This window comes from Euprymna scolopes, chromosome 5 (genome assembly GCF_053919585.1).
Source record: "Euprymna scolopes isolate OS-2025 chromosome 5, ASM5391958v1, whole genome shotgun sequence".
NCBI lineage: Eukaryota > Metazoa > Mollusca > Cephalopoda > Sepiida > Sepiolidae > Euprymna > Euprymna scolopes.
In genome coordinates, this window is record NC_136486.1 from 26676601 (window position 1) to 26699851 (window position 23251).

Sequence of the window (23251 nt, forward strand, 5' to 3'; positions counted from 1 at the left end):
TTGCCCCATAGTTTTGGACGTTACTGTATATATAACATATTTTGGATGCTACTGTATATATAACATATTTTTCTCATGGATTTGTATGCATATCTGATGAGTTGTTAGGTCAGTTTATACCATTCAATGAAAAACGTGCAAGACGTACTATACAACGAATAAAATAACATGAATATTATAGAAATTTACTTGTGGTATTGAAATTGTTTACAAATGATATATATGCTTTGAAAGTGCAATTCATTTTTATTGAGCTTAAATAAATCAGTCAATTTTTAAAAAACTTTATTGAATATTGTATATCTTTTACTGTCCAAACGTGTGTATATATGATATGTTTTTATTAATATAAACAAATTTACATGGTCGCGACACCGGCCATGCTAATGTTTGAGAAGTCTGGTTTTAACCAACTATTTGTCCAAAACATTAGCATGTCCAGTGTTGTGCCCATGTAAATATATCCTGCTCTTCTTTTTATTGAGCACTCTTAATAACCTCGTTAAATTCATTAGATATTACTCTTGAACATCTTTAACCTGGTATGTAAACAAGTAGTTAATAAAACATGTTAAAAAACACTTTGAAAAAGAGTTAAAAACATACTTAATTTTAAAAAGGAAGCACAAAATAAGTGGATTTTGTGCTTCCTTTCTTTTTAAAATTAAATATGTTTTTAACTTTTTTTTCAAAGTGTTTAACATGTTTTATTAACTATTTGTTCTTATTATAAGCTCTATTTCCTATTTGGTTTTATTGAGCTTTTACATCTGGTTGAAATTACTTTATAAATATTAACTCTTTAATATTTATAATATACTTTAGTTTTGCCATCTTGGATTATTTTGGTAAACTTAATTGTAATTCTTATTTCATTATATATATATATATATATATATATATATATATATATATATATATATATATATATATATATATAACTACTTCATTTACTCACATAAAATTAATATACAAAAGTATAAATTTATGCGTAAACTTTAAGTATTTACTTCAAAAGTGCTCAATACGTAGGTAGAGCTAGTTAGTAATTTATAAAATATATATGACAATTAGTGGATGAAACGCGGAATATTCAGTGTAGCTTAATCGCCATATATATATATATAGTAGAACCCCGTGATACAGCATTAAAAATTAGTAACAAAGTACTGTATATATATATATATATATATATATATATATATGAAATGTCAGGTCATGTCATATGCTACTGGTACCATGTAACCCAGTACTACCTGCCTCATGGTCGGATCACCGGCGACTAAACTGGTACCCCCATTAGACTTGTTTGGTGAGGAGGGTGGCTAGTCTCCCTGAAGGATTAAAAACAAGACCTTCCAAAGAGCGAATGAACCCTTTTTCGGGGTCAACGGCCAACTAGCACCGTGTGTGTTTGTGTGTGTGGTGGGGTGGAGAGGATTCCTGTAAGCTGTAGTGAAGGCAACCTTTCTAGGAGAAGCAAATCTCTGATTTAAAAAACCATAAAGCGGGAGACCAGTACATACATTAAGCTGGTCTGCAGTTTAACTTGTTGCTGGTTATCTTGCTCTTGCTTGTTGCTGGATCTCAACATTTTGAACTGAGAGAGAGACTTAGCTGTCGTACAAAGCTAAGACTCTGTAACATTATCTGTGTATAGATACTCCCTTAGGCATTTGTCTATAAAAGTGGTCCTGTGGTGATGGAAAAGTTGTGACGTGTGGAGGCTTGAAGTGCTGGAAGCATGTAATAATTAATCCCAATGACCATCTTCAGTGTCATGCCTGCTTGAGCGTATGAATTCACCGGTAGGACTAAAAAAAAAAGTAATTTTTGGGCTCATGGACTTTAAGTGTCTGAGGGAATGGCACTCGTCTGACAAGACGTTGCAATCATCATATATATATATATATATATATATATATATATATATATATATATCTATATCTATATATCTATAAAAACAGAGATGTGTGTGCCTCAGACGATTTCTGATTGGTTAATCCAATAATCACATCTCCTAAAAAGCTATGATTCCTACGCTCTTAACTTTACCATAAAATATTATGGCTTTATTTATTGTCCATCTTGGAAGGGTTTAATTTTTTCCTAACTTGTTATTTACAAATTACAAAAATACGAAACTTACACAATCTAACAATCCAACCTCCGACATCACGTCTGCCATTCTGGTGCTAGCCGCACACACGTACACACAACACGAAAACAATGTTTTGAAAATCTAGCAAAAATTAATTTTCCTGAAATTTTTCAATATTTAAAAATAAATTATGCCGGCTGATAAAATTTTAAAGCTAGAAAGATAAAATTTAAAAATACTTATTTATATATATATATATATGAAACTAAACTAAAAAAAAAAAAACGCACGTCCACTCGTTATTAGTACTACTATAATTTCCAGCACACGCGCACACACGCACACACTCACGTCCACTACCGTCCTTGGCTATGTCACGTTGTTATGGCAACCAAGCCCGCTGACTAACACCAAGACCATCTTAAAACGTCTTTATAACGAAGGCCACGCTAACACACGGTAAATACACAGTAAATTTGATTTTCTTCATTTCTACGCAAATATTACGCAAATATAAATCATATAGAATATCTGTATGAATATAATTACACGTAATAGTTAAATAAAGATGATCATCGTATAAGAGAACCGAAAAAAAAAACTAATAGGGAATTAATTAAAAACGATAAAAAATATGCACATTAGATCTTTTGTAGATGAATGCAATTCCACGACTCATAAATAACAAAGTTGTATTTTCTTTTTAAATAAATAGAAAAAAAGGGGTGTTGCTAAGACTATCAATACACACAAAAAAATATAGATTTATTTTTGGGTAAAGTTCCCCCGGGTTTTCCTTTCACTTCAGTAAGTAATGGTCTTTTGTTATATATATGGCGTACTATTATCCTTATATATATGATGTTTATGTTTATATATATATATATAAGTGATTGTGTCTGTGCGTCTGTGTGCATTTCCCTACGCTAAAACTCTGTCAATTTTAAGCCTAGAGATTCGAAATTTGATATACAGGGTACTGAGATTTGGGAAAATCGATGTGATAGGTTTTCGACAGAAATTTGGCGATTAAGTGGTCAATATTCAACGATTTGACCTTTGAGAACTCTACCAAACTCCTCCTACAATTTTGGGTCTAAACACGTGATATTTTAGATATAGATTCCTTGGACATGAATCTAACTTATTAACTTTACTTGATCCCTAAACAATAAATGTTAAGAGGTCATAATAGGGGTCAAAGTTTAAAAAAATTGACCGTTTTTTTTTTGTTTTTTTTTTTCTCAGCATACACCTCAAAACACCTGGGCAACGCCGGGCACAGATTGCTAGTATATATATATTAAATGAACTATACCTACTCTCACTAGCAGACAACTAAAGACTCTAAAGGGGAAAGATACATTCTTTGAGATATGCATAAAAAATGTTGTTTCAGAATATTTGAGATGAGGATTGATAATTTGTATTATCTAAACAGTGATTGTCTAGAATTCGTCTGATATTGCAAAACAAACAATAAAGATCTGTACTGTGACAGAAAGGAAATATTGTTCTGAATTTTTGAGATGAGGATTCATATTCATATTTTTGGGATTTTTTGGACTACTGTTCTCATCTTGAGTGTCATTTGCACACTTTCGTTTAATGTAACCTCTGACCTTCTTCAGGTGTACCTTGTTGAACTCGGTAACTTGCAGAGAATTTTGAATGGAACCCTGGATTTAATTTACTAGGGTAGCATGCTCTCGTTCTATCGACCATGACTGAATAGAAATCCTAAGTAATTTGCGACTGTATTTTTGGATCGCCCACACTGAAGATTAAGCAGTCAATCTTCAGAAATGGAACTTTTACAACTGATTTTCACCAAGTGCTCTATCCACTGCGCCACGTGTCTGCAAGAGTGTGACAGAAAGATTCCAGAGTTCAACATGAACCTGAAGAAAGTTGGAGTTTTTTTTTTCTTTTTCTTTTTTTTGGGGGGGGGGTCTTTTTTGTTTTTTTACAAGTGGAGGCACCATTTATCAAGGCCTGGAAGCCACTCGAGGATAAGGGTCAATTAATGTACGGTAGTCAACGGGAAAATATCGTAGTAGTCGTTAGTAGTAGAAATTTGGTAAATTGGATTACTAAGCTCATCAAGAACTTGTTTACGTTGGACTTGAAGACGACCATATTGTAGTCAGTTAGAAAGCAGGAAAACAGAACAGTTCTACCTGCATGCAGTTCTGAGAAAGAAGCTTTGTTCATGGAATCTACGTTTAGGTTTAGGCACGGATAAAGATTAGGGGAAATTAGTGGTTTAAGCTAGATGAGTGTTTTTTGTGAAAGTCAGGCCAGGTGGGACAAGCACTTACCAAGAAAATAACAATAAAGCAGAGACAGAGTAACAATGAACGATACATGATAAAAATGTTCCTGGATTTTTTATATGTAACTTCTGACCTTCTTGAAGTGAGGATAAAGTTATTACGTACTAATTAATTAAATAACATTCTTCTGAGAGTGGTTAGAGGTACGATCCTCATTACACGAGGTAGTAAGAATAAAATAAAAATTGCTTAAGAGTTTTACCTGATTATGGCTGACGGAATCAGAACAATCTACCCTCCCCCACCACCACTTGGATTAAATAATGAATTCAGTTTGAAATTCTGTATAAATTCCAGAGTTTGACAAAACACACATAAAGAATGTCAGAAGTGACATTTGGTCAAAATATTGTGAGAATAAAATCCAAAATGCTCAAATGATAGACGATAAAATTGTTTCTGAATTTTGGAGATGAGGATTGGATATTCATATTATTTTAATTCTTCGGACTCACAATTGTATTTTTTGTTGCCCACACTGGGGATTGAACCTCCTACCTTCAGGAGAATATCACTTTTTACAATTGATTTTTACAAGTACTCTAACCAATGCGTCACAAGTCCTTGTGAATTACTTAGGACCTGTATCCAGTCATGGCTGATGGAACAAGAACATGCTGCACTCCCATGAAGTAAAAGAATTCCATCCGAAATTCCGTTCGAATTCCCGAGTTCAACAAAATACACCTGAAGAAGATTGGAGGTTACATTGACCAAAACGTTGTGAAAATGACACTTAAGATTAGAACAGTAATCTGAATGATCCAAATAAGATGATAAAATGGTCTGGTCAGTATTTATGGGGGGGGGGGCTGATTTTTTTTTCAAAACATCTTATCAGATTTACATCCAGAGGAAACATCAGCCTAGGAAATACACAAATGAACATTTTTGATACAAGAAAAAAAAGCATCAAAGCAGGAGAGTATATTGGTTAAAACCCAAATACAAAAACAGCAATGACTGAACAAGAACAATCTACCCCTGTGAATTAAATAAAGGGTTCAGTTCAAAATTCTGTGTAAATTCTCTAGTTCAATATAGGTGCATGTCTGGTTATAAAGCAAATAGATACATTTGTACATTAAATAGAAACAAACACTTTTTCCAGAGAGTAGCTTCCCTTTGAAGAATTTAAAATTCTTAATTACCTCATCTACTGAAATTTTTAAATTGATGAAGGTTCTGCTATGAATAAAATTTGGTTTTTAAGAAATATATTTGTTTAAAAAATGCATTTGCTTTTGGTATCTTAAACGATTAAATTTTGAATTTGTATTCCAATATCAACAGCGCTTATTAATTAACAATTAAATTTTTTATTATTTGACATATACACAAGACTAGTGCTCACATTGTATCAGAAATTAAACCTTAAAATATTACTTCAACAATATCTGAAGACGTCCCAAGTATTACCACCTACATCATGACATGTGAAAAAAAAAAAAAAAAAATTAAAAAATCTTGGATTACCCTGACAAAGGTTCTGCTATGAATTGAAATTTTGATTTTTAATAAATATGTCTTAAAAAAAAAAAAAAAAAAAAAAAAATGCACTTGTTTTTTAAATGATTAAATTTTGAATATATAAATATATGAGTTACATCGCATATTTGATAATCAAATGAATTATTGCCTTATTAAATATTATGGTGAGAAAATATTTTCAAGATGATCCCAGTCAAAATAGTAAAACTCATTATATAAAAATAGAGCAAATTATATATAGGTATATGTAAGAATTAACGTTAAATTCTTTGGGTTAAAATATAAAAAAATTTATTCAAATTAAGAATTTATTGTTTGAAACAAAGAATTCATGGAAAAGAATTATATTTATTTCCTTTATCCATGGATTTTCAATAATAGTTTGTGTCATCACAGGAAATGAAATGCAGTTAGCAAAATGATCAGTTATTGAAAATCCTTGGATTAAGGAAATAAATATAATTCTTTTCCATATATTCCTTGCTTTAAACAATGAATTCTTAATTTGAACATTTTTTTATATATATTTTTAATCCAAAGAATTTAACTTTAATTTTATATATATATATATATATATATATATATATATATATATAAACCTGAAGAATCCTAGAGTAGATGAAACGCGGAATATTCAGTGTAGCTTAATCGCCATATATATTTTATAACTTTGCCAAGGCCGCTGGAAAAATGGTGGGATCTTTCTATCGATCCAGTAGATATCTCACTGCTGATGCTATTCTCTATCTATATAAGAGCCAGGTACGTCCAAGGGTGGAGTACTGTTGCCACATCTGGGCAGGAGCTGCTAGAAAGGACTTGGCCTGCCTTGATAGAGTTCAAAATAGACTTCGTAGCCTTGTAGGAGATGTCCTTTTCTCTTCCTTGCAACCTTTATCTCACAGAAGAGATGTTGCGAGTTTGTCTCTGATGTATCGTTATTTTCATGGAAAGTGTTCAAATGAGCTTCAATTTATGGTCCCCCCTCGCCAAACTTTCATAAGAAACACTCGTCTAGCTGTAAACACTATCAATAATCCCCCCCCCCACTCTTTATCTGTGCCTAAACCTAAACGTAGATTCCATGAACAAAGCTTTTTTCTTAAAACTGCACGCCTGTGGAATTGTCTTCCGTTTTCCTGCTTTCCGGCTGACTACAATATGGTTGTGTTCAAGTCTAACGTAAATAAGTTCTTGATGAGCCGTTCCATATAAGTTATCAACTTTACCAAATTTTCATTACTAATGATTACTATAATGTCCAATTTCTACTGTACACTCTTTAACCCTTATCCTTGAGTGGCCTCTTGGCCTTGATAATGTGGTGATGCCTATGTAAAAAAAAAAAAAAAAAAACTACTATATATATATATATATATGGGTGATTAATTTTATTGCCTATATTGTCAAAATAATAACATGGCAAATCTTGGATATTAAAAGGAAATGTAAATGATAAACCATTAATATAAATAAACAGAATAGAAAAGACATTCCAACAAATCTTCTTCTATAATATAAATCTCACCTGTCTGTTTAAATGTATGTATGTACGTACGTCTGCCTAAAACTTTTGACAGAGGCAACGGATTTTCACGAGATTGGTATTGTTTTAAAGCTCAACCCTTCAGACAACAAATATCGAAAAATTGGCTAAAAACAAAAATTCCTTCACCCTCAACTGGGCACTTTTCTACAGAGGGGGGGGTGCTTTTTTTCACCAATATTTTTTAAAGTCATCCCCTCTTGTCGATTGACTGGCCTTTTTAAACTTTCATCACTTCTGGTTTGACTATAGACACAACAGCAAAGACGTCACTTATTTTTTTTTCTCACATTCTTTTCTTCTTTCACAGTACAGGTTTGAGTCTGCCTGCCTGCTTCCACTTTTTTTTTTTTTCTCATCACACATCTCCAAACACCCGGGCAACGCCAGGCCCCAGGCTAGTAGAAAATAAGAACTGGACAAAGCACTGGGAGAAAAGGATTCATAACTGTCTTTGAAAGCTTCTGTACAAGATAAACACAGATGTTGGTACTTGTGCAGTTTATGGACTGTGCTTGTTTTTTTTATGTAAGTTTTCTAGTTAAATTCAATTTTTATTGTATCTTTAGTTTATCAAATTGTTAGGGGAAAGTATAGAATAGCTATCTCCCCCCACCTATAAAGAATGGTTTTCTAAATAATAATGCTATTATTTCAGTACAGACTGTAAACTGCATAAGTACTCAGATGTTAATTTGCGTGTTTGTGTAGATTAGTGATATTTTAAATCAACGCATTTTAGGTGAAAATATTATTGTGTACTTATGTGCCATGTCAAAATTAGTATAAACTCAAAAAAAATTGCCAAATGCGGTATTTAAAAGATCACCAAATATACACAAGCACCATAATTTGTATTATTTGCACTACTGTTACCATTGTGGATGTTATTCTAAGAACGTTTTGGGTAATGTAGCCATCAACCTTCTTTAAATGCATCTTATCAAACTGTAGTTTTTGTTGAACTCATAAATTTATTTAATAATTTTGAATGGAACACTTTATTTAAACATTTTTAATACAAAAAATAATTTGTATTATTTGGATTCTGTGCACTACTGTTCTTATATTTTGATTTATGTAACCTTTGACCTTCTTCAGGTGCATCTTGTCAAACTCAGCAATCTGCACAGAATTTCAAACAGAACCCTTTATTTAATCAACGAGGGTTAGCATGTTCTCGTTCCATCAGCCATGACTGGGTAGAAGTCCCAGGTAATTCACAATTGTATTTTGAGTGTCCTTTACCCTACAGAAGAAGGTCACTTGCAACAAAATTTTACCAAGTACTTTATCCACTATGCCACGAGTTCTTGCATGGTGTAATTAATAAAGTACATCATTTAATCATTTTTTTTATACAAAAAAAATATTTATTTTATGTCAATTAAGATGTAAAAAAAAAAATCATTGAAAGTAAAAATAATTGCAGGTAAAAATAATCAGAATCATATAAATATAAAAAAAAAAAAATATGGAAGTAGATAAAGCTAATGACTATGAACAATACTAAAAAAAAAAGAGTGGTGGGGAGAGGGGTAGGATGGTAGTTTCCATTAAGAGACACGTTTCTTGATCCGGCCATGGAAAAGACACACACAGAAAAAAGAAGAGAGAAAGAAAGTGCTGGGGAAAAAAAAGGAATTTCATCTGGCTTCCACCTGGAAGAGAATGGAGCAGTTTATAAGAAACTAAGAAAGGAAGGAATGGAATTCTATGTCATAGAGGGAGGAGAAGGAGGAGGATGACAATTCCATTTTCTTTAGAACAGTTAATGGCAAGCAGCAGCAGCAGTGGCGGCAGTTGTAGAGCAAGAACTTGATCTCCAAAATACAAAAAAAAAAAAAAAAAAAAAGTCAGAGGCCAATGACTCTTATGGAAATTCTTGCTAAGTAAAGAAAGAACACGATATCACACACACACACACACACACACACACACACACACACACACACACATGGATGAACAAATACATTTGCTCCTCATGCCTTGTTAACCAAGCTCTCTGGTAAGGGAAACAACTAGTTTCTGTTTATTTTATTTTATTTACTCCCTCTTCAAAATGTTAGACACAAGGTCAAGTGTAAGTTTGATGAAAATGCCTCTATGGAACGAACTGGATTTGAACTCGGCACACAGGTTTTCAGTCAATGTTGTTAACTACTTAGCTACAGTCACCCAAAAATTGCAAATGTTCCAGCTAAAAAAAATAAACAGAAACCACACAACTACACACACACACACAACTACACACACGTGTATGTACACATGTGTATGAACAAATACACTTGTGCCTCAATCCTCATGTGCTGAGCTCTCTGGTAAGGGAGATAATTCCTGCTTATAAATAAACAGAAAACATAGCTCCTTGCAAAAAAATAGAGTAGCCAATAATTGCAAATATATAAGCATTTATATATTTGCTTTACATGAAGTGATGGCTGATATCTTAGCAGTTACACTTTTCCTAGAAAATGTACAATCTCAAATATTTTAATCGAAGAAATTAATAGGTTATCAATTAAATAAAAATATGTAAAAACAAAACTTCAATACAAATTAGCATATATTTAAACAAATAAAGGGGGGGTGTAGAAATATTTATTTTGTTTTACATTGGTAGAATAGTATCCACTTTATCATGGCTGTCATATCTTAAATCTAATGGTCCTGGATATGACCTTAAACTATATCCGATTGTGAGGCCCCAGCTTGCAGGCTTTGGGGAGTATAGAGTCACCCTTTAATTGCCATTGCTCCCAGGTCCACCCTGACCTGGAGTGGTAGTACTTGTTAGGGTCCCAACTATGGGTTAAATAGAAACTGACTTGGAAATTAAAAAATTTTTCTTCAAAATAACTGGATTCGTCATTAAATAACCTGAAAAGGGTTGATATGCCGTAAAACAAAAACAACCAACCAACCTTAAATTGAAAATTGTGAACCACTGTTCAAATTATTTCAGACTGCATAGCTTTTAATGGCATTTTTAAATGAATAAAGTTGTTTTTTTGTTTTTTTTTCATTTATCCAAAGTATATTTATATCAAAACACCTTTCTTTATTCAATTCAATAACAATATGAAGAAAATTTAAATTTATAGAAGACAAAACTATACAAACTGAAAAAAAATCTATATATTAATACGATAGCGTGTGTGATATTTTGGGTGTCACCCTTACATCTTTTTTGTTCCAAGTGACTGTCGTTTAATTGTTATGACATTCCATTCCTTGTAATGAATAATTTTACCAAGAATTCTTCATAAGTTTTGGTTTTGTTTATAGCTGAAGGAACTCAAGTTATATATACATATTTTTTTTCTTCATAAGTTTTGGTTTCAATTCAACTGATGCACCCAAGTCATAGGGATATATTTTTTTAATTTTTGAAATCACTTTATAATATATAAGAATCAATAGAAAATTGACTCTATAATAATATATGCAAAATTTGCATAAATTAAAATATCATATTTAAGCGTAGTTTACAAATGGACTATGCTGCGTGTCCATGCTAACTTAGATAAATACTTTTGCAGTTTTAACAACAGAGCTACAATAATATTATCAGGGTGTCTCTATTTATGCTGAACATCCACAGAATGCCAACATCAATACATTACATATGAAAGAGTCCGCTGTGGAATTTCCACAGGTCCCGCTAGTTAAGATATAATGGTGGAATAAGCTTTACAGATTCACCTTTATTGATACAATATATAAAACTAGCCGGCATTGATCAGTCATAAAATATGCTTAAATATTATATTTTAATTTATGCAGATTTCGTATTTATTATTACAGAGCCAATTACCTATTGATTATTATATTGTATCCAATGGTTTAAAATTAAGAAAAAATGACTTGGGTGCCATAAGCTAGAATCAAAACTAAAACAAGGATCACCAGCCTTATTCATAACCATCTGTGCTTTGTCCATATGTATAGAAATCGGTGCAAAATAATGGTGTAAACTGTATAAATGTGCATTCGTAAATGTGGTTAGAAATAATATGCTTAGTCGAATTGCCAAACTCAATCATTTTTTTTCAATCTTAACCCCTTAGCAGCTATTTTTACTGGCTAAAAACTAAATCAATTTGTTTTCTCCACAGGTCTAAATCCTCTTTATATCAAGTTTCAAGTCTGTAAACAAAACAGACACTTACATTTCACTGTCAACATATTCCTTTTTTTTTGTTTAAATGTTATTTTAATCAGGTTTTAAGCATGATAATAGGGAATTAATTTCTATGAAGACAACTTTGTATAACATCTAATTTCTTTGATTCCTTCTCTGGTCCAATGTTAAATGATGCAATATAGTTTTTGTATCTGTCCTTAAAAAACATTCAGTTCCTCTTAGGTATTTCTTTTTACTATTATCCACCTTAACTTCACGATATTAAACAATTGCCTTCCAATGGACATTCGTTAGGTATTCTACAGTTACATTTTTCTCAATATTTAATTCACCTGATTCAATCCTATTATTATTTACTGTTTTGTTTATTTTACCATTTTAAGAACTTTTTTTTTTTACACAGTGGTCACCACTTATCAAGGCCCGGAAGCCACTCAGGGATAAGGGTTATTGCAAGTACATTACGTTAGTGTGGAGATTTGATGAAGTGTTTACTTAAGGGGGGGGCGGTTCATTAGGAATTTGTTTACTTATTATAGCTTTATAGCGGTTGAGAATGAAAGTTAAACTGTGTTGTTATTAATTATTTTACTTTATCTATTTGGGGGAGGAGGGGTTCTTATCAATTATATTGTAAAGTTCTTTAAGGATATTATTTTGTATATGTTCACTGAAAGGTGGATTAAACCAGACTTGTTTTTTGCATCTATTTCTCTTAGTAGCATTATTACTATTATATGCTTCTTCACATTTTTAATTCCATTCTTTTTCTTATTATTTACATTTCTTCTTCCTTTCATGGCTATATTTATATGATATTGTGTAGTTTGTCTTACTATCTTTATTATCCTTTATGTATTTGATCACTCTCTCTCTATCTCTCTCTCTATATATATATATACAATGCTCGTTTTTCAAAGGAATATGTAAATTAACTAAACTTCATGAAGTTGCTTGCATATCCATGACTAAGTAAGTTTTTAATATCAAACTCAACTTTACATAGATTATATTTTACATGTATTGTCTTCTTACTTGTGTTAGTATGGTCAGGTGGAGGATCTGTATTGTTCTATTTCGGAAAAGACCCTTCGTCAGACATTTCAATTTTAAAATGTGCATATTATGGTTAATTTAAAGATTCTCTTTTATTTTTATCTTCATTAAGTTTTTTTTAAATTTTATTTTCGTGCTTTCATTATTGAAGGTGAAAAAGCAAAAAGTAATTACTTCAAATTTCTAATTATATAATTGTTTTATTTGACCAATCAATGTTTCATATTCCATTTATTCATTTCATTATGCAACAATTTTCAATTCATTACAAATCAAATTTCCTCAACTTTGAATACAGAAAAAAAACATAACTTTTTTGCTTTTTTTTTTTTCTAAATAATAATGTTTAACTCATAAATTTGACACAGTACATAATTTCCGGTAACTTGATTTTGTAGTAGAGCTGACATCTATTCAATGTAACCACCTTCAGCCTCAATCACCACCTCAATATGGGTACGGAACTGGGAGCACACTTTTTCCACAAGTGCCGGCAGAAGTTTGGTGGATACTCGGTGATCAGGTTTTGGTACTGTGGGAGGTCATGTCGATAATGTTCTCAACATATAACCAAATGAAGTAGTCCAGGGAGTTCAGGTTGGGGAAGTAGGGGTGGCCAGTGAGAGAAGGATACAAAGTTGTAGCATTTCTTCTGAAGCCAAGCTTGGGTCTCTTTGGACTTGTGAGCCAGTGCCGAGTCATGCTGCCAGCAGCTACCTGATTGCACTAGGGGATCACCACACTCTTCAGCACATCCAGGTACACTTTGATGTTAACTTTCAAGCCGACTTCAAAGATGTGAGGTGGCATGATGTGGCCCTCACTTGAAACCACACCAAAGACCATAACTGTAGCCGGGAAAAGTGTTGAACTGTCCGGATTTGCATTATGAGGATGCTGACAATGGTTCTGTTGTCATAACTGGAATCAGTAGAGAGCAAGAGTTGTACAGCGGTGCATCTCCAATCTCGCTCGTTAAAAATTGTGTCACTTTTAGACATGATAGAAGGCTCCTATCGCTCATGGGATTTGTACATAACTGGCTAACTAGTAGATAGACTGCAACAAAAAAAAGAAAACTGGTTTTCATCAAACGGAAATGGAATCATGTGTCTTTTCTAAGGTGACAATTTTATTGTTCCACTCTGTATACTTCCTCAACATTGGAATTCATCAAAGAACACCATGACACTCATCTTCTTGTTTTTCTCATAATTATTCAAATGTCATGGCCATGTGTAAAAAGAAGCCAACCAACACAGAAAACGTTTTTCCTTGACAATTCATTTCAACCTAATTATATCGCAGGACATTTATTTAATCATTACATGATAATTTTCCAAAGTCAAAATTAAAAGACACTGAATGTACATGTGGGTGGAAGGAGGCAGGAAGTCATTCTTTGAAACAGAAATCACCTACTTCCTCTATCTCTAGCATGAACTACTTGAAGTTTTAGCTTTCAAGACAAAATTAACAATTTCAGAGAGGGGAAAAATCAACCTTTTTATTAAAAGAAAAAAAAAAAAAACGATTTTAGTCATGAAACAGAAAACTCACATTCTTGAAAGGTTCTATAAATTTAAGCAGAAGTCTGTTTTTTGTTTTTCTTGAATTAAAACTTTTTTTTCCTAAACTCCAATTCATTAAACATATTGTGCAACAATTATTTAATCATGGCACATGTCGAAATGAAGAAATAAAGACACTGAGTGCATATGTTGGTGGAAGGAAACAGGAAGTCGTTCTTTAATAAAACAAAAGTTATCTAATTCTCCTACCCCTTCATTAAGTAAAATTAACATTGTCAGAGGGAAAAATCAACTTTTTCGTATTAAAAATAAAAAGCAGATTCTAATTATGAAGCAGAAAACTCACATTCCTAAGAGGCTCTAGACATTTAAGTGGAAATGTTTTATTCTGGATTTAAAAAAAAAAAAAAAAAAAAGTGGGATTGCGCTAAAACATGGAGAACTCACATCTGCAAACGTGAAGAGATGACATTGGTAGCAGTCAACAACGATTGCATTCTGAAAAGTAAGCGGAAACTAGCAGGTGCAGCTGATGATGACCAAATCTTCATGATAGTAAAACCCTAAAATTATGCATAACTAAACTTCATGTCTTAAAGTCTGTGATGGGCACGCACCTAAGCGCCTGAGAATGGTGTGGTCATACATTTACTGGACATTCCATGAGGTACGAGAATCCACTTCCATGAGGTACGAGAGTCCAGGAATGAAATAAGGGTGATACTTAAGTCATTCGGCAGTGAGTTTGTAGCTTTGTTAGTCCGTATCGACATTATCGTTCGAGCCCGTATCGTGTACCTGCATTATGTTTGTTCTTCCCACTACTTGACTTAGATTTTTTTTTTTTTTTTAAGTCAATATTTATTGGAATAAAAACATGAAATAGCTTAAAAGTACTAAAATAAACTTTAAAAAAATCCTATTAAAAGATACAGTCACAAAATTAAATACATCAGAAAATAATTTGGCTTTTTTTTCATAATGTTTTTTTAATGTGTTGTTAGTAGAAAAAAAAAGGATGCATTTATAATTTGTGTCCCTTTAAAATTTGGAAGAAATTTGAAAGCCAAATTAAAAGTCATTGAAACTGGCTTTAAGATTATTAGTAAAAACTCAAGTATCAAAAGACTGAAAGTTTCAGAAATCAAATAATTTTATAAATAGAGATTAAAATATTAATAACAGTATTAGTTATAATTTTAAAGAATTTGGTTCAGTTGATAACTTAATGATCAACTGATGTTGTTAAAATTAAATTTAAGTTTTAAAATATTCCCAAAAAAGGTTTAGTAAAAAAAAAAAAAAAATGGCTTTGTTGAATCCTAAACAAATATCGAGCCATCTTGAGCTGCTTCAGTTCCAGCATGTTTAAATTTATAAAAGGTTGTACAAACTTCCTTGACAAAAATAGGAAAACTTATTTGTTAAAACACTTAACAACGTTGCTGCAGAGGTTGAGAGAGTTGCTAGACAATTTTTTTTTCTCCAAAATTGGAAACTGTCGGAGAATTTGGCAATGATGCTTTGCGAAACACCTTCGTTACAGAAATAGTTTTGCATCCCACATGGCAGAATCTTGTGGAAAATAAGATGCTGGACATATTAACAGTTTATATTGGAACTTTGCTTTGGATTCTGATGGTGCTTATTTCTATCAATAAATTTTTATTTGAACTGAGATATGTTCATCTGAATTTAAAAGTTAGAAACCGCAAGGACGTTCTTGCCAACCTGATACAACTTGGAATACAGACTTTTTGTCATGATATATATATATATTTCTATAAATTTTATTTTTTTGTGTATTAATATTTATATTAAAAACCCTTCTTTCTATTTATTTAAAAAGAAAATACAACTTTGTTATATATGAATTGTGGAATTGTATTCATCTGCAAGATATAGCTTATTTGCATATTCTTTTAAACATTCATTTTAATTAATTACCTATTAGTTTTTCAGTTTTCTTATGGCATAATCATCTTTAACTATTATGTGTAATTATTTTCATGCAGATATTCTACATGATTTATATTTGCATAAAAAGGTTATAGTAAACACAAACCTCTTTGTATGCATATATATATGTATATTTGTTTTAAAAATTTTGCCTACCAAACTCCTTTATCAGTTTTTGGTCTACAGACATGAAACTTAATATATAGAGTATTCGAACACATGCAAACCCTTATATTTGGGTTTTAGCCATGGAAAATTGATGCAAAAGTGTGAAAATTAAAAAAATGGAATTTGCCAGTTGAAGGTGGAACGACGGCATTATGAATATGCATGCGTAACATAATAGCTATGGGTTCATATTTTAATTTTTAGCCTTGCATTAACGTCAAAGGAAAAAGTAAATCATATTTTGGTTTCGATTCTAGGTGGTGGCACACGGGTCATTTTGTTTTTAAATTATTTAAATCATTACTATATATTGGGTTAAATATAATCTATAATATAAATCTCACCTGTCTGTTTAAATGTATGTATGTTTGCTTATAACTTTCGACAGTAGTGACAGATTTTTCACAAGATCGGTATCATTTTGAAGCTCCACCCTTCGGATGACAAATATCAAACAACTGGCTAAAATCATTAATTTCTTCACCCTCAAACTGGGCACTTTTCTACAGGGAGGGGGGGGGTCGCCTTTTTTGTCGATATTTTCGAAAGTCATCCCCTCTATTCAATTGTCTAGCCTTAACTAAAACCTAAATCACTTCCAGTTTGGTGATGGATGCAACAGCAAACATGTCATTTTTTTTTTTCATACAGGTTTGAGCCTGCCTACTTACTACCACATTTTTTTTTTGCTCAATACACACCTCCGGGCAACGCCGGGTACCCAGGCTAGTATAATAATCAATACAAAATCTGCATTAATCAAAATATATTTAAGCATGTTTTATGACTGGGCAATGCCGAGCAGCCTGCTAGTATATATATATATATATATATATATATATATATATATATATATATATTTAAATAAGGGGGTGGTCACCAACAATGTGTATTTTTTAACATTATTTTATTATTCTCTGTTTTGGTTTTTCATTGAAAATTATGTTTAGATCATTGTAATAATGTTTTTAAATCACTGAAATCGTTTTTAACGCGTTTCAGACGTTCTGTGAAGTGTCCTCTTCAGAAAGTATTTAAAATGTTTAGAATATATTCAAGACGTGTGAAAATTGTAAAAGAACATTTTCGTAGTTCATTTGAAATGTTTCCGAGAGGTGGAAACGTGTAAATGATTCTACTTTTCATTCGTATGTTCAATTTTTATTACTGGTTCATTGGGATGGACTGTGGTCACTGCTGTCTTATGTTTCTCTCTCTCTCCACACATCTCTATACATCTTTCTCTCGTTGGAATTTCTTCACCCATTTTATATATATATATATATATATATACTAGCAAAGATACCTGCTTTGCGCAGGACTTTGCTGTACATGGATGTTATAAGAGCAATTATTGCTTTAGGTGTTTAAAATTTTTTAAATCCAACCATGAACCTTAAAGCAAACACTTATGATGTTACATATAAAAATTGAAACAGTTACAAAGAACCACAATTATTAATATTTGTTTAGTATCACAAACACATTTTTTCATTAGAGTGAATTGCAGCAACTTTTAGTTTATATTAGCTTCTAATCTTACCAATCTTTCTTTCTCAGTTTCATTTCTATTTCATTTGGGTGGCAGCTTTAATGTGTGTCTGAAAGGGGAAAGTATTATCTTAAATTTTTCAAAAGAATTACATGCATCTCAAGAAAAAAAAGGATCCTTAATGATCCGTTACATTGTTTTTACTAGTGTTATTTTGGAAGGTTAAACTTAAGAGATACAGTGCAATAAATTTTGCCCTATGTTAGGGGCCACAATTGTGCCAAATTTCATCAAGATTGGTTGAGTGCGATCTGATTCAAATTCAAAAAGAAGTTGGCTGACACCATGGTGGCAAACCTTAACTTGGTGTGTACCATCCCTAGGTCGAGGAGTTTACGAAGAGCTGCACCAAATATGACCTTAGACTTTTACATTGAAAAAAGTGTGTACCATCCTTGTCATAGATCATCATCATCATGTTAGGTTTGGTCATGATCGATCCAGTGGTGTGGACTGTAAGAGAGTATATATATATATATATATATATATATAGGTTATGACCTTGATCTTTGACCTTTACTTTGGAAAATAGTGGGGGACCATCATCATGCCAGGTTTGGCCAGGATTGGTCCAGTAGTGTGTATATACATGTGACTGGGGACCGCTTGAGAATTTCTATCTCCCATGAAACTTTCTTCTTTGGAAGAAGCCGGTTCAACCCACATAGGGTGAGTGCTGCTTCAGTATAGTTAGTATCGACATAGACCGCAAAATCATCATTATGGCTAATGTTGAGATCGAATAAACAAATTCAAACAAAGATGATACAGCCAGTGCAACAAATTAACAACCAGTTGAAGGATTTATGCCCCGATATAATTTTATATGATCACAATTTCCTATATAAAGATTTTTTTTGTCTACTAGGAAGTTACTACTTATCAAGGTCCAAAGGCCACTCAAGGATAAGGTGGTCAGTGAGACAATGCCGTAATGATTGGTCATGGTGGAAACTGGATAGAATTTCATTAAGAGAATGACTCCACAAGAACTTGTTTACATTGGGCTTGAAAACGACTATGTCATAGTCAGCTGGAAAGTAGCCCTGTGGTATTGTGTTCACAGACAGGTAGTTCTAGCAAAGAAACTTTGCTTATGAAATTTTCATTTACTTTTAGGCACAGAGTAAGGAAAATCGTTAACAGTGGTTGTAGCTAGACGAGTGTTTGTTGTAAATGTTTTATGGAAGGGGGGGGCATAAATTTAAGTTCAGTCGAGCACCTTTCATGAAAATAATGAAAAAAACTTGCAACATCTCTTCTGTGAGAAAGATGGAGAAGTAAAGGACATTAATATTTAAATAAGATGGGCCATTGCTCAAATTAACAGCCCGGACAGCTCGTCAATTCTATAGAGCTAGAAGAACTTGAATTGAACTGTAAGCCCATTGCAATCAGAATTAAAGAAATTCAGAACTTGAATTGAACTGTAAGCCCATTGCAATCAAAAAGAAATTCAGAACTTGAATTGAACTGTAAGCCCATTACAATCAAAATTAAAGAAATTCAGAACTTGAATTGAACTGTAAGCCCATTGCAATCAAAATTAAAGAAATTCAGAACTTGAATTGAACTGTAAGCCCATTGCAATCAGAATTAAAGAAATTCAGAACTTGAATTGAACTGTAAGCCCATTGCAATCAGAATTAAAGAAATTCAGAACTTGAATTGAACTGTAAGCCCATTGCAATCAGAATTAAAGAAATTCAGAACTTGAATTGAACTGTAAGCCCATTGCAATCAAAATTAAAGAAATTCAGAACTTGAATTGAACTGTAAGCCCATTGCAATCAGAATTACAGAAATTTAGAACTTGAATTGAACTGTAAGCCCATTGCAATCAAAATTAAAGAAATTCAGAACTTGAATTGAACTGTAAGCCCATTGCAATCAGAATTAAAGAAATTCAGAACTTGAATTGAACTGTAAGCCCATTGCAATCAGAATTAAAGAAATTTAGAACTTGAATTGAACTGTAAGCCCATTGCAATCAAAATTAAAGAAATTCAGAACTTGAATTGAACTGTAAGCCCATTGCAATCAGAATTACAGAAATTTAGAACTTGAATTGAACTGTAAGCCCATTGCAATCAAAATTAAAGAAATTCAGAACTTGAATTGAACTGTAAGCCCATTGCAATCAGAATTAAAGAAATTCAGAACTTGAATTGAACTGTAAGCCCATTGCAATCAAAATTAAAGAAATTCAGAACTTGAATTGAACTGTAAGCCCATTGCAATCAGAATTAAAGAAATTCAGAACTTGAATTGAACTGTAAGCCCATTGCAATCAAAATTAAAGAAATTCAGAACTTGAATTGAACTGTAAGCCCATTGCAATCAGAATTAAAGAAATTCAGAACTTGAATTGAACTGTAAGCCCATTGCAATCAAAATTAAAGAAATTCAGAACTTGAATTGAACTGTAAGCCCATTGCAATCAGAATTAAAGAAATTCAGAACTTGAATTGAACTGTAAGCCCATTGCAATCAGAATTAAAGAAATTCAGAACTTGAATTGAACTGTAAGCCCATTGCAATCAAAATTAAAGAAATTCAGAACTTGAATTGAACTGTAAGCCCATTGCAATCAGAATTAAAGAAATTCAGAACTTGAATTGAACTGTAAGCCCATTGCAATCAAAATTAAAGAAATTCAGAACTTGAATTGAACTGTAAGCCCATTGCAATCAGAATTAAAGAAATTCAGAACTTGAATTGAACTGTAAGCCCATTGCAATCAAAATTAAAGAAATTCAGAACTTGAATTGAACTGTAAGCCCATTGCAATCAGAATTAAAGAAATTCAGAACTTGAATTGAACTGTAAGCCCATTGCAATCAGAATTACAGAAATTTAGAACTTGAATTGAACTGTAAGCCCATTGCAATCAGAATTAAAGAAATTCAGAACTTGAATTGAACTGTAAGCCCATTGCAATCAAAATTAAAGAAATTCAGAACTTGAATTGAACTGTAAGCCCATTGCAATCAGAATTACAGAAATTCAGAACTTGAATTGAACTGTAAGCCCATTGCAATCAAAATTAAAGAAATTCAGAACTTGAATTGAACTGTAAGCCCATTGCAATCAGAATTAAAGAAATTCAGAACTTGAATTGAACTGTAAGCCCATTGCAATCAGAATTAAAGAAATTCAGAACTTGAATTGAACTGTAAGCCCATTGCAATCAGAATTAAAGAAATTTAGAACTTGAATTGAACTGTAAGCCCATTGCAATCAGAATTAAAGAAATTCAGAACTTGAATTGAACTGTAAGCCCATTGCAATCAGAATTACAGAAATTCAGAACTTGAATTGAACTGTAAGCCCATTGCAATCAAAATTAAAGAAATTCAGAACTTGAATTGAACTGTAAGCCCATTGCAATCAGAATTAAAGAAATTCAGAACTTGAATTGAACTGTAAGCCCATTGCAATCAGAATTAAAGAAATTCAGAACTTGAATTGAACTGTAAGCCCATTGCAATCAAAATTAAAGAAATTCAGAACTTGAATTGAACTGTAAGCCCATTGCAATCAGAATTAAAGAAATTCAGAACTTGAATTGAACTGTAAGCCCATTGCAATCAAAATTAAAGAAATTCAGAACTTGAATTGAACTGTAAGCCCATTGCAATCAGAATTAAAGAAATTCAGAACTTGAATTGAACTGTAAGCCCATTGCAATCAGAATTACAGAAATTCAGAACTTGAATTGAACTGTAAGCCCATTGCAATCAAAATTAAAGAAATTCAGAACTTGAATTGAACTGTAAGCCCATTGCAATCAGAATTAAAGAAATTCAGAACTTGAATTGAACTGTAAGCCCATTGCAATCAGAATTAAAGAAATTTAGAACTTGAATTGAACTGTAAGCCCATTGCAATCAAAATTAAAGAAATTCAGAACTTGAATTGAACTGTAAGCCCATTGCAATCAGAATTACAGAAATTTAGAACTTGAATTGAACTGTAAGCCCATTGCAATCAAAATTAAAGAAATTCAGAACTTGAATTGAACTGTAAGCCCATTGCAATCAGAATTAAAGAAATTCAGAACTTGAATTGAACTGTAAGCCCATTGCAATCAGAATTAAAGAAATTCAGAACTTGAATTGAACTGTAAGCCCATTGCAATCAGAATTAAAGAAATTCAGAACTTGAATTGAACTGTAAGCCCATTGCAATCAAAATTAAAGAAATTCAGAACTTGAATTGAACTGTAAGCCCATTGCAATCAGAATTAAAGAAATTCAGAACTTGAATTGAACTGTAAGCCCATTGCAATCAAAATTAAAGAAATTCAGAACTTGAATTGAACTGTAAGCCCATTGCAATCAGAATTAAAGAAATTCAGAACTTGAATTGAACTGTAAGCCCATTGCAATCAGAATTACAGAAATTTAGAACTTGAATTGAACTGTAAGCCCATTGCAATCAGAATTAAAGAAATTCAGAACTTGAATTGAACTGTAAGCCCATTGCAATCAAAATTAAAGAAATTCAGAACTTGAATTGAACTGTAAGCCCATTGCAATCAGAATTACAGAAATTCAGAACTTGAATTGAACTGTAAGCCCATTGCAATCAAAATTAAAGAAATTCAGAACTTGAATTGAACTGTAAGCCCATTGCAATCAGAATTAAAGAAATTCAGAACTTGAATTGAACTGTAAGCCCATTGCAATCAGAATTAAAGAAATTTAGAACTTGAATTGAACTGTAAGCCCATTGCAATCAAAATTAAAGAAATTCAGAACTTGAATTGAACTGTAAGCCCATTGCAATCAGAATTACAGAAATTTAGAACTTGAATTGAACTGTAAGCCCATTGCAATCAGAATTAAAGAAATTCAGAACTTGAATTGAACTGTAAGCCCATTGCAATCAGAATTAAAGAAATTCAGAACTTGAATTGAACTGTAAGCCCATTGCAATCAAAATTAAAGAAATTCAGAACTTGAATTGAACTGTAAGCCCATTGCAATCAGAATTAAAGAAATTCAGAACTTGAATTGAACTGTAAGCCCATTGCAATCAGAATTAAAGAAATTCAGAACTTGAATTGAACTGTAAGCCCATTGCAATCAAAATTAAAGAAATTCAGAACTTGAATTGAACTGTAAGCCCATTGCAATCAGAATTAAAGAAATTCAGAACTTGAATTGAACTGTAAGCCCATTGCAATCAAAATTAAAGAAATTCAGAACTTGAATTGAACTGTAAGCCCATTGCAATCAGAATTAAAGAAATTCAGAACTTGAATTGAACTGTAAGCCCATTGCAATCAGAATTAAAGAAATTCAGAACTTGAATTGAACTGTAAGCCCATTGCAATCAGAATTAAAGAAATTCAGAAC

General features: G+C 32.1%; 1 protein-coding gene across 5 annotated transcripts in view; it reads right to left on the reverse strand.

The window, feature by feature from the left end:
- The window catches only part of LOC145276747 (uncharacterized), a 288238-nt gene that overhangs the window by 57840 nt on the left and 207147 nt on the right, over positions 1-23251 (reverse strand). Inside the window, exon 6 of one of the 5 annotated variants that reach the window (XM_080127981.1) lies at positions 17880-17937. The exons of the other annotated variants lie outside the window; for them this stretch is intronic. The gene's annotated coding sequence lies outside the window, so the exon portion shown is untranslated. The remainder of the gene's footprint in view (positions 1-17879; positions 17938-23251) is intronic. 5 annotated transcript variants of the gene reach the window in all.